Below are 12,019 nucleotides of genomic sequence, written 5' to 3'. Positions count from 1 at the left end.
CCACCAAGAAGCCCATCTGTGGGCCAAAGAGTGGCCAAAAAAGAGGGCTCCACCCCTCAAACAGCCTACTACAAGACCACCAGGGTTTATTTGGCAGGCTGCCCACAAGGTGTCAGGTTCCCCCACCACTATGGAGGTAAAATGCCAACAGAAGTGGGAAGAGGCCCTGGATCAGTTATTTAAGTGGTTCATTTGGGCTCCAGGCAGGCAGATCTTCTGTCACCTATCCTGGCATATTCTGGAAAAATGGAATTACGGCAGGAAGAAAACAGGCTCACCACCCACTGCCTTCTGGCACAATTTTACCATCCTTCCCACCTCCCATCCCATACTCAAAGGGCTTGAAAAATTCCAGCCAACGTAACTGCCTCTCTTCACTTATGTGGCCTCTGTCATGCATGTCAACAGTTCACTAATTACCTCCTTGAATCTGAGTCATCTCAGGTGCTGCTGCTGGGTGAGGTGGAGGTGAGGGAAGTGCTCCCTGAGCACCTTTGGTGGGTCGGTCCATCTTTGCGGAGCCTTCCTCCTCCTCCCCTCTCTGTAGCCTCTGCTCCACTTCTCGCTCATATTACAGAGCCAGAGGCAGTGCAACTACAGCCCCATATGTCAACTTTGAGGCATACAGGTGACTAAATCTGAATGGATGCACAAGCTCACCAACAGAGCTCCAATCACAAGCCCTGAGTACCTCTTCAAATTTTGCCAGAAGTAAGACAAAAGCACCACACCTGCATGTTGGATGGTTCTCCCCTATTGGGGTGCATCTCTCATGCAGAGTGATTTGCACATGTGTACCGCGGACCCGCATGGTCAATGTTCTGAAAACTGATTGATGTACAATCAGACATCTCCTGATGTTCCCAGTACAAACACAGCACACTCACACTCTGCCCTATGCAGCATGGGGCTCCTTGCTGGAAGAGGCTGTGAGCTGGATATGCTATTTTTTCACATTGGGGCTTCTGCAGCACTGCCACTGGTGGCCATGAGACTTCATGGGGTCTGGAGCCAATATTGAGGACCACCAGGACCACTCCCTCCTGGCTGTATACCGCTGTGCTGGTTTGTCCTGATGATGAGACAGGGCATCTCCAGGGATGGTATTGGAGGAGCCTGGCCTTACTTACTCACTGAATTTTAAACAATGCCCGCGTTTTGCCCTGTGTATATAATTATATGTTTTGAGCAAGAGCTTTCTGTGGCAGACGATTGGAGTTTGGTAGATTGCTGGACTGTTTTGATTAATAAATCACGGGGGGAAAAGTATCACTAATGAATACAAGTGTCTGTATGAATTAGGGAAATAAATCAGGCATGAGTCCAACATTTGCACAGAGGAAATTAATTGCTTCAAGAAAACAATAGAGGCTTTCTTTTCATTTAACAGTAATTAAATTCAAGTATGAAAAGGTTCCCTATCTATGTCTGCTGCATGTGAGAATCATTACAGCTGGTTTGCTACCCAACTTATCGTGTTACAAATGCCTGCGAAAAGCAGATAAAAGATTTAATGTTTAAGGTAGTTAGCCGCTCTACAATGTTCCATATTGTCAGGTGGGTTTTATATTCAGAAAGGTTGAATAACCATCCTGTAGTCTATTTGAATTATCCGGACTGTGAGAACTAGATATTAGTGTGTCAGAGATTACACCACGACTACAAAGTAGGCAGTAATTTCAATCACATAATCTGTCACGTGGACATTTTAAATGTGCTTTCCCTCAGTAGGATTAATGCAACGTAAAAAATTTAGGCTAAATACTTTAACAGGAAAATAACATAAAATCTATTCTGCTGCTAAATCTTTGTGCTAAACTTGGAACCAGAGATGCCTCCGATATTAAATCTTCTTGTGTTCTCGCACTGTTCTGTAACACGAGCACACACAATATACAATTACAGTCGGGGGGATGATTTTAACCTGACTCACCCAATGGGAAATTGATGATATCAGATTGGCTGCCCGTTTTCCATTGAAAATAGAATCAGGCAGTGGGTAAAACCGATGGTCCAACTGATTATGTCAATTTTGCATTGGGTGACTAAGATTAAAACTACTCCCTCATTTTAAAAATGAAATCTACATTTATAATTATTCTATCTTAGCATGCAGTTGAACATAGAGAGTGAAAGGTGGATAACAACTTGCAGGAGTTTTAGTGTCTTATCTTACTATTAAATTTAGCACCTCTATGAAGGGTATTAAATCAAAGTGTCCCATCAGTATTGGAGTTCTCCTATGGTCCTGATGCATTGCAACATTGTAGAGTGACTAACTAAACCAGTGAATCTTTTATCTGTTTTTTGCAGACATTTGTAACACTATAAGTTGGGTAGCAAACCAGCAGTAATTACTCTCACATGCAGCAGACATAGATAGGAAAGTTGGGCATTGATCTTGGCAGCGTATGAGTATACTTTCATTCATAGGCCCGGAAGTCAAATTGCAAATACAGATGCACTCAGTTGTTTGCCCATGCAAGTAAAAGATGAGGATATCTAATTCCTCAAGGATTAATTTTATTATTGCACTTCCTGGACTCATCACAGATATGTGTTACACAGATTAAAGATTGGACATATCGAGACCCAATCTCATCCAAAAAGCGAGATCAAGTTGTTCATGGTTGGTCACAAAAACAAGAATCTGATGAAATGAAACCATATTTCTAGAGAAGATACGAAATAACCAGCCAGGAAGGTATCTTATTGTGGGGTGCACGAGTGATTGTTCCTTCAAAAGATGAAAGTCATTGTTATCTGAACTTCACAGTGCACATCCCGGAATTTCCAAAATGAAGGCAATAGCACGTAACTATTTGTGGTGGCCTGGGATGGATGGAGAAATAGAAAACTTAGTGAGAAGTTGTATGCAGTGTCAGCAGGTACAAAAATTACCTGCAACAACTCCGTTACACCCCTGGGAGTGGCCAGGAAGGCCATGGGTGCGAGTACACATTGACTAGGCGGGACCTTTTATGGGAACAAAGTTTCTATTTATCGTCTGCGCTCATTCAAAATGGATGGCCATATATGAAACGAAATGATATGTCGACATCTTCCGCTACAATAGACAAGCTACGACAAAACTTCGCAATCAACAGACTACCTGAAGTGCTTGTATCAGACAATGGAACAGTATTCACGAGTGCTGAACTTCACCGATTTACCAGCCTCAACAGTATCACTCACGTGAAAATACCACCATACCACCCTTTTTCAAATGGACTTGCTGAGAAAGCAGTTCAGGCATTCAAACCTGATATGAAGAAATTGTCTGGAGATTCTATAGCAACTAAATTAGCACGTTTTCTTTTCCATTATGGAACCATCCCTCATAAGACAACAGGTGTCACATCTGCGGAATTGTTGGTGAAGCGCCATCTCTGAGCGAGTTTGAGCCTAATTATGCCAAGCTTGGGGGGGAATGTGGAAAGAAGTCTGGGAAGTTAGAAAATTGGACATGATTGTCATAGTCATGATAGGGCGCTTAACGTAGGAGAGAAAGTATTTGTGAAAAATTTTAGAGAAGGACCAACATGGTTGTTCGGTGAAATAAGTGCAGTAACAGGAACTCTTTCCTACCACATGAAAGTGGAAGGGTGAGTGGAAGATTGAGTCATAAAGTGATATGTGGATCAAAAAAAGGAGAGGAGAAACAAAATTCCCAGAAATGATTCCACCAGTGTTTGAGACTGAATCAACATCTCCTGTTGAAAAAACTCAACCAAGTACAAATGCATCTGAAGGGCCAATTGCACCTGAAAGAGTCAAAGAAACAGATTTGCAACTACCTCCTGAAGAACCAGATGCTCAGACGACTACAGTGAAGGAGGGTCCGGATCAAACATCAGAAGCTGTAGAGCTGAGACATCAGAAAGACTGACTTTGCAAATTATTTATCTGTGTAAATAATTTGATATTTTGAGAAAAATTGTAAAATGTATTTCTGAATAAAGGGAGAAGGATGTAACAATCTGATGTGTAATATACCTTTAAGACAAATGTTGTAATGTAAGATCACATGATCTTGGTACACAATAGCAGAGTAGCGCAGGCTACCTCTGTAGAGAGTAGTCTTGAGTTAGAGTCTGAAGAGTAAAGACAGAGTTTTGAGTTGTAAGCACACAGTTGTAGCTGCTGAGTTCCTTTTGTAAATAAACAGAATGTGTTTCTACTAAGAACAGTCTACAGATCTTCCTTCTCTGTCTTGGTACCAATTTGGTCACCCCTAACAAGTGTGCAACCCAGATCCTTTAGCCCCAACAAACCAAGGGAGCACTGGATCCAACATGTACACAATTGTAGGGACCTGGATACAGTGGATGGGAAGGGCCTATTTATCTTAGCAGTGACCAGGGGGCATGGAATTAAAGTGATTGGCAGAAAGATTAGAGGGGATATATGTCTTCAGCCAGAGGGAAGGAACTCACTGCCTGAAAGGACAGTAGAGGCAGAAACCCTCAACTCATTTCAAAGGTGTCTGGATATGTACCCCAACTGCCATAACCTGCAGGGCTATGGACCAAATGCTGGAAAGTGGGATTAGGCTGGAAGGCTCATTTTTTGGCTGGCGCAGACGCGATGGGCCAAGTGGCCTCTTTCCGTGCCATAAACTTTCTATGATTCTATTCTATAACTGAAGAGGGACCATACAGTTCAAAAGCACTTCATTGACTGTGAAATGCATTGAGATATTCTGAGATCAGCAAGGTGCTATGCCACCTACATCATACTTTAGCAGAACTATGTACTTGAACTCCCAGCTCTCTGTTTATCCAGTCTTTTGATCATTCACCCTTTTGTTAACCAGAAACAAAAGTCCCACAGCTGCACTTGTATTTTGCTTTCACTTCCTTTTCTTGACACATCCGGTTACACATAAGGTTGTACTGATTGGTGCAATTTTTGCTAAAGTGTCTTGTGAAAGAGCAAAGATGTTTTGTTTACTTATGAAACACTTAATTTATGATTACACTCACTGTTATCTTGTGTTGTAAAGCTGTGTTTATGTTTGAATTTCCCTCATGATTCTCGGTGTTGCTCCATTGACTTTGGTTTGTCTTTTGGACAGGGCACAGTCACACTACACAATAATTACACTAGGATAAAAGGCAAACGTGATGAAAGTCTCAAAATCAGAGAGGCATTTATTTTAAGCTTAACGGTCCATTTATTTCAGTGAAATGTTATAGTTAGAGATTAGAATTAGGGTAATGAATGAATCATGCTAGTTAAAACCTCTTATGCCATGACTTTAGAACAAAGAACAAAGAACGAAGAAAAGTACAGCACAGGAACAGGCCCTTCGGCCCTCCAAGCCTGCGTCGATCATATTACCCGTCAACTAAAACATTTTGCACTTCCGGGGTCCGTATCCCTCTATTCCCATCCTATTCATGTATTTGTCAAGCTGCCTCTTAAACACCACTATCGTACCGGCTTCCACCACCTCCTCTGGCAGCGAATTCCAAACACTCACTACCCTCTGCATAAAAAGCTTGCCCCGCACATCTCCTCTATAGTTTTCTCCTCTCATCTTAAATCTATGTCCCCTACTAATTGACTCTTCCACCCTGGGAAAAAGCTTCTATCTACTCTGTCCATGCCACTCACAATTTTGTAAACTTCTATCAAGTTGCCCCTCAATCTCCGTCGCTCTAGTGAGAACAATCCGAGTTTCTCCAACCTCTCCTCATAGTTAATAACCTCCAGACCAGGCAGCATCCTAGTAAACCTCCTCTGCACCCTCTCCAACACCTCCATATCCTTCTGGTAATGTGGCAACCAGAATTGCACGCAATATTCCAAATGTGGCCTAACCAAGGTTCTATACAGCTGCAGCATGACTTCCCAGCTTTTATACTCAATACCCCTGCCAATGAAGGCAAGCATGCCATATGCCTTCCTGACTACCTCCACCTGCGTTGCCACTTTCAGTGACCTGTGGACCTGCACACCCAGATCCCTCTGCCCGTCAATGCACTTAAGGGTTCTTCCATTTACTGTATAATTCCTGCCTGTATTAGACCTTCCAAAATGCATTACCTTGCATTTGTCCGGATTAAACTCCATCTGCCATTTCTCCACCCAAGTCTCCAACCGATCTATATCCCGTTGTAACCTTTGACAATCCTCTTCACTATCTGCAACTCCTCCAACCTTAGTGTCGTCTGCAAACTTACTAATTAGCCCAGTTACATTTTCCTCCAAATCATTTATGGATACTACAAACAGCAAAGGTCCCAGCACTGATCCCTGCGGAACACCACTAGTCACAGCTCTCCATTCAGAAAAGCACCCTTCCACTGCTACCCTCTGTCTTCTATGACCAAGCCAATTCTGTATCCATCTTGCCAGCTCACCTCTGATCCCATGTGACTTTACCTTCTGTACCAGTCTGCCATAAGGGACCTTGTCAAAGGCCTTACTGAAATCCATGTAGATAACATCCACTGCCCTTCCATCGTCGATCATCTTTGTCACTTCCTTGAAAAACTCGATCAAGTTAGTGAGACACGACCTCCCCTTCACAAAACCATGCTGCCTCTCACTAATACACCCATTTGCTTCCAAATGGTAGTAAATCCTGTCATGAAGAATCTTCTCCAATAATTTCCCTACCACTGACGTAAGGCTCACTGGCCTGTAATTTCCTGGATTATCCCTGCTACCCTTCTTAAACAATGGAACAACATTGGCCATTCTCCAGTCCTCTGGGACCTCACCCGTAGCCAGTGAGGATACAAAGATTTCTGTCAAGGCCCCAGCAATCTCCTCCCTTGCCTCCCTCAGTACTCTGGGGTAGATCCATCTGGCCCTGGGGACTTATCCACCTTAATATTCTTCAAGACGCCTAACACTTCCTCTTTTTTGATCTCAACATGATCCAGGCTATCTACACACTCTTCCCTAGACAAATCGACCGCTAAGTCCTTCTCTTTGGTGAATACTGATGAAAAGTATTCATTTAGTATCTCTCCCATTTCTTCTGGCTCCACACACAGATTCCCACCTCTGTCCCTGAGTTAACCTACCCTTTCCCTGGCTACCCTCTTGCGTTTTACATACTAAGGACCTAACAATTCTAATCAAACATTGCACAAGAATCAGAATCAGATTACAAGCAACATCAACATCATTAAATTGTGCCTTTAATATAGGAAAATGTTCCAGGGTGCTTTCAAAGGAGGGTAATAAAATCAAAAATAACACTGAGCCAAAGGAGATATTGGGACAGGTAATGAAAAGTTTGATCAAAGGGCTAACGTTTTACGACAAAACTTTAAAGGTGGAGCAGTAAAAAGAGGGGAAGGTTTAGGGGGAGAATATACAACACTTGACCTTCTCTGCTTTAATCTATGAACTAGATATTATTACCTGATGGATAACGGGTGCAGCATCACCATTGTTTTTTAGCCTTATCTTAGTTTCATATTAGTTTTTTTTCCCTTTAAATCAGTGTTTCCTTGAAATCTGCTGATTTAGTACATACCACGCATTACTTAGCATGCTTATTCCAGGCATTAATGTTTAATGTCATGGTTTCTAACCACATTTATGGGGAGGCAGTGGTGTATTGGTGTTGTTACTGGACTGGTATTCCACAGACCCAGGGTAATGCTCTCGGGACCCAGGTCCAAATCCCAACATGGCAGACGGTGCAATTTGAATCCAATAAAAATCTGGAATTAAAAGACTGATGATGACCGCAAAGCCATTGCTGATTGTTGTAAAAACCCATCTGGTTCACTAATGTCCCTTAGCTCATTTATGTCCTCCCCTGGTCTGGCCTACATGTGGCTCCAGACCCACAGCAATGTGGTTGACTCTTAAATGCCCTCCGAACAAGAGCAATAGGGATGGGCAATAAATGTTGGCCCAGCCAGTGACACCCACATCCCATGAATGAATTTTTAAAAACTGTCGGCGTTTTATTTCATAATCTACAAAACTTTGGAAGTCAATGGTGCAAACTTGTCCAATTTCTATCCCTACCTGTCAAATAATTTAAAAATAAGAATGTTGTTAATCAGCTTTAATTCTGGGCCAGCAAAAATGTAGGGATTTTTATAATAAAGTCATTGGTTGGACAACATGAAGAATAATGATTGCATTTTAACTTCCTGAACGTGCTAATTAGGTCATCAGTGTTAGTGTTCTTTGGTTCCCTGGCTCTGATTTCTGAGTAATTCACTTCTGTTGCTCCAAACTATGAAGTTCTTCAAATATTCATTTTCATTCGATTAAGCCCCAGGTAGGCACCATTGGACAAAGAGACAGTTTTATGAACCTGAATATTTAGGTCTTCTCTAAAATTGATTTATTGGTGCTGCAGCTGTTAGCTCCACTCATCAGGGCATCCTCTAGACAGAATTTGTTTCTCCATTCTTGAAAGCTGTATGGCCATGGGGGAGATGGCTCGTTATTCTCTAGCAACAGGTATTTACAGTGAAATTGCCGTAACATAATAAGGGGGACAAACACAAGAGTTGTAAATAAATAATTCAGTACTTTATTTCCGATTTGCTTCAGTCATTTATAAAATCGCTAAAGTATTCTATACAGTAAATGAAATGTGCCAAATGGTTTATTTTCTATATAGGCTACTTGCACACTTTGTATATTTTAAATGATGGTTATTGTCTATTTCTAGTCTATATAATTCACACTATCTGAACAAAGTCGTAAAATAATAACAAAGTCAGCAAAAAATGTTTGGCTGAGGAAGCATCAGCAGATCACCAGGAAGAGATTATTTAAGTTTCTATTCCTCAGTTTGCACTGCACGTACACATTCCTTATCAGCCTGAAATTGAGGTTGTAGATCCCTCTACACTGTCTGTGATACAATATAGAGCACACCAAACATACATTGCTTACACTTCACTGTGTCATTGTGCAAGATAGCTGAATTAACCCAGGTAACTCCACCTATGTTTCAGAATCCCAAATGTACTTTCAATATATTTATGTACCTGGTAATTGTTTCATTCCACTTGATTTGGTGAGTTTGGCACATGCCAGGAGCTATGACTTTGAATTATATCCTTAGTTACACAACAGCCCTCCTTACCAATGTTCTCAGCACCTCTTGTAAACATTTTGACAATGCACTGAGCAGCTCCAGCATCATTAGTGGTAAGAGCTTGATCATTTGTTTCAGGAAATCAACTAATATTCAAGTGCCAGGGAAATGTGACACTGTAAATTGATAATTTAACATTTAAAAAAAAATATTCCTTTCCTTCACTTTCTTTCCTATCCATTTTCCATTATATGTATGTTCTTTTCCACTTTATTTCTTGCTTTTATCAAAACTACATTCTACATTTCTGTATTTTATCCTGTAGTGTTACTTTTTTTTCCTCACACTCTATAGCTTTCTTTAAAGTTTGGTGATCCTTAAATTGTTGCAGCCTCACATTTCAGGTTAAGCCTCATCTTCCAGATTAACCTATACAGGTTAGTTCAACTCCATAACATGTACAATCCTGATCATTGATTTTGGGTTTATTTTGGAAGTATTGATTACATTGATGAATAATATCTATTCTAGTTAATGATAAGAAAGAATAAAATGCTCTTGTCACTAAGAGAGTTTAACATTGCAATAATACCACTTCAAGAAACGGAAAATCAGAGCATTACTATTCAGCCCATCAAGTTCAGTCCAACTGGAGTCTATGCGCTGGATTTTCCAGCGGCCATCGGGACCCCAACATTGGGCCCATATGGGGTCACAAGCACGCCCATGCCCTCACTGCACCCATCGGCCCAACCTCCAAAGAGGCGGCATCCTATTTGGTCACCTCCACGTTCAACGTCCTTAATGGCGGGCTCCTGAGGGTGCAAGCTCAATTGGAGGGCCCGCAGCATTGCCAAGCCCCAGACTTACTGGGAGAGATGACCACAGTTGAGGCAGGCAGGCCAGCACAAGGGTGCTTCAGCATGGAGACACCCTTGATTGCCTGTGTAAGGAGAAATAAAATAAACGGGCCCAAAGCTGCTGGGGCCTTCGGGGTAGAGGGAAAACCTCTCCACCTGACTATTGATGGCTATGATTGTCGCATCTCATCCCCATGGCCCTGTCATTAGGGCATGGAACCACTAGCTTTGATGGCCACCCGACTTGTTGCCAGGAGGCCGTCTCAACTGTGCTGGTGGCCTACACACTGGTGGGGAGCCGGGGTGGGGAGGGGGGGAAATAGGGGGGCCTTATTTGCACCAAATAGCTGTTCGCCTCAATAGAATGGGCAGCCGAGCCAGGACCCAGTCTGTCCCTGGGAAATTCTCCTAGAGATGAGAATGCATCAAGGACCCATCCTGATGTAGCTCCCCACTATCTTGCCAAACCTCCCACCTCTAGCCCTGTCTCCACAGGGCCTGGAATATTCAGTCCTATTGTTCTAAAGACTTCCTGTTTGATCTGTTGGTCCCCTATTAAAATCCTTACCTAAAAACGTTAACGGTATTTTAATATCCCAGAAACCTCTAATCCTTCTCCTTCACAAAAGTCCATCCAGCTCCATTTCTAATGGAACAACTGACCTCAAATCTATTCCACGTGTCCCTGACGATGTAAAGTTGTTTCTGACCTTTAATCGATCACAATGCTTTGTACTTTAATCAAAGAATCACTTAATTGAAAATGAGTTAAATCAGACACTTCTCTTGATTGTTGCACTATGCAGGTTAAAATTTGCATTGAAATTTAACTCTAGAAACTCACAGAGAAGATAATATGAGCAAGCTGTGAGGGCCCCAGATTTCTTCCCTTTAAGTTTCTGTCCAGTTAGGAGCATTTTTTTTAACTTGAAAGACACAGTAGTAAAACAGCTGCTGCTCTCCTTCAAAGTCCATATAGTTTTATTGTTTTGTACTCAGCTCCTCCTCAGGAATGAATATGCCATGCAGGTCAAGGTGTAAATCAGCGCTAACTGAGGCACGGCCAAGTTCCTTGAAAGTCTTTGCATCAAGTATAAGTAAAAATGAAGATTTCTTGGCATTAGCAGAAACGATAGAAGAAAGTACGACACCTGAAAAATGTATCCCAAAAGTAAGCTTCAACTTTCTGCACATTCAATGATCTTTTTAAAATATATATTTCTTTCAGGTTTTGTGTCTGTACAAAGTGGTTTCAGTTGCACACTGAAACTATGTCCGTATAATGCATAATTAAGACAGAAAATGCTGAAAATTACTCAGAAGATCTTTCAGCATCTGTGGAGAGAGAAACTGAGTTAGCGGGTGGAATTCAAGGGTCACAGCAATGGGCCCGTCCATTAGCTAGAGAGCCTGTGGCAACCCTGCAGTGCTCATTCCTGGGAGCCCCGTTGGGATTAAGACCCAATTAGGTAACCTCTTGGCTGCTGTCAGGATTCCCAGGTCCTGAAGGGGGAGTTTCCCGACAGACTTCCTGTTACACAGCCGCTTCCAAGAGCTGCTGGCCAATCAGGGGCCAGAGCTGTGGCACTACCAGGACACAATGGGGCCTAGTAGAAAGATCATCGCTGGAGCGTCCCAGACCAAGGTGAGTGGTGTAGGATCACCGGAGACAGTCAGAGAGGCCCCAGGGATGATATGGGGAAAGGGGTGTCATAGTTAAGGGGCTGGCTTCCTGGAGGTCCTTCCATTTTTACTGGTGAGTCCCTCCATTGGGCACAGGATGCTCAAAAAGGAAGATGTCCCTCCCCACAACCCCCCACCCCACAAGCATACTAGCAAGAGTTTACCTGATGGCTTACCACATGGCTTGGCCCCCTGTCTTCCGTTAGTTGAATACCAATGGCGGTTGAATGAGGCCCTTAAATGAACCTTCAATGGCCTTTCCATGTGAACTGCTGATCCCCCACTAAAATCCTTACCCTAAAACTATTAACATTACTTTAATATCTCTATAGCCTTATATCCTTGTCCTTCACAAATATCAGTCCAGCTCCATTTTTCACATACCAACTGACCTCAAATCTATTACACATGTGCATGATTATATAAAATCATGTTTGATCTTTAA

General features: G+C 42.3%; 1 pseudogene; it reads right to left on the bottom strand.

The window, feature by feature from the left end:
- Window positions 1-10,872: 10,872 nt before the first annotated feature.
- LOC144681392 (beta,beta-carotene 15,15'-dioxygenase-like) overlaps window positions 10,873-12,019 on the bottom strand; it is a 43,271-nt pseudogene continuing 42,124 nt past the window's right edge.

Source organism: Cetorhinus maximus, chromosome 6, assembly GCF_964194155.1.
Source record: "Cetorhinus maximus chromosome 6, sCetMax3.hap1.1, whole genome shotgun sequence".
NCBI classification, from domain to species: Eukaryota; Metazoa; Chordata; class Chondrichthyes; order Lamniformes; family Cetorhinidae; genus Cetorhinus; species Cetorhinus maximus.
The sequence above is the reverse complement of the archived record's forward strand: the minus strand, read 5'-3'. Positions and strand labels throughout refer to the sequence as shown.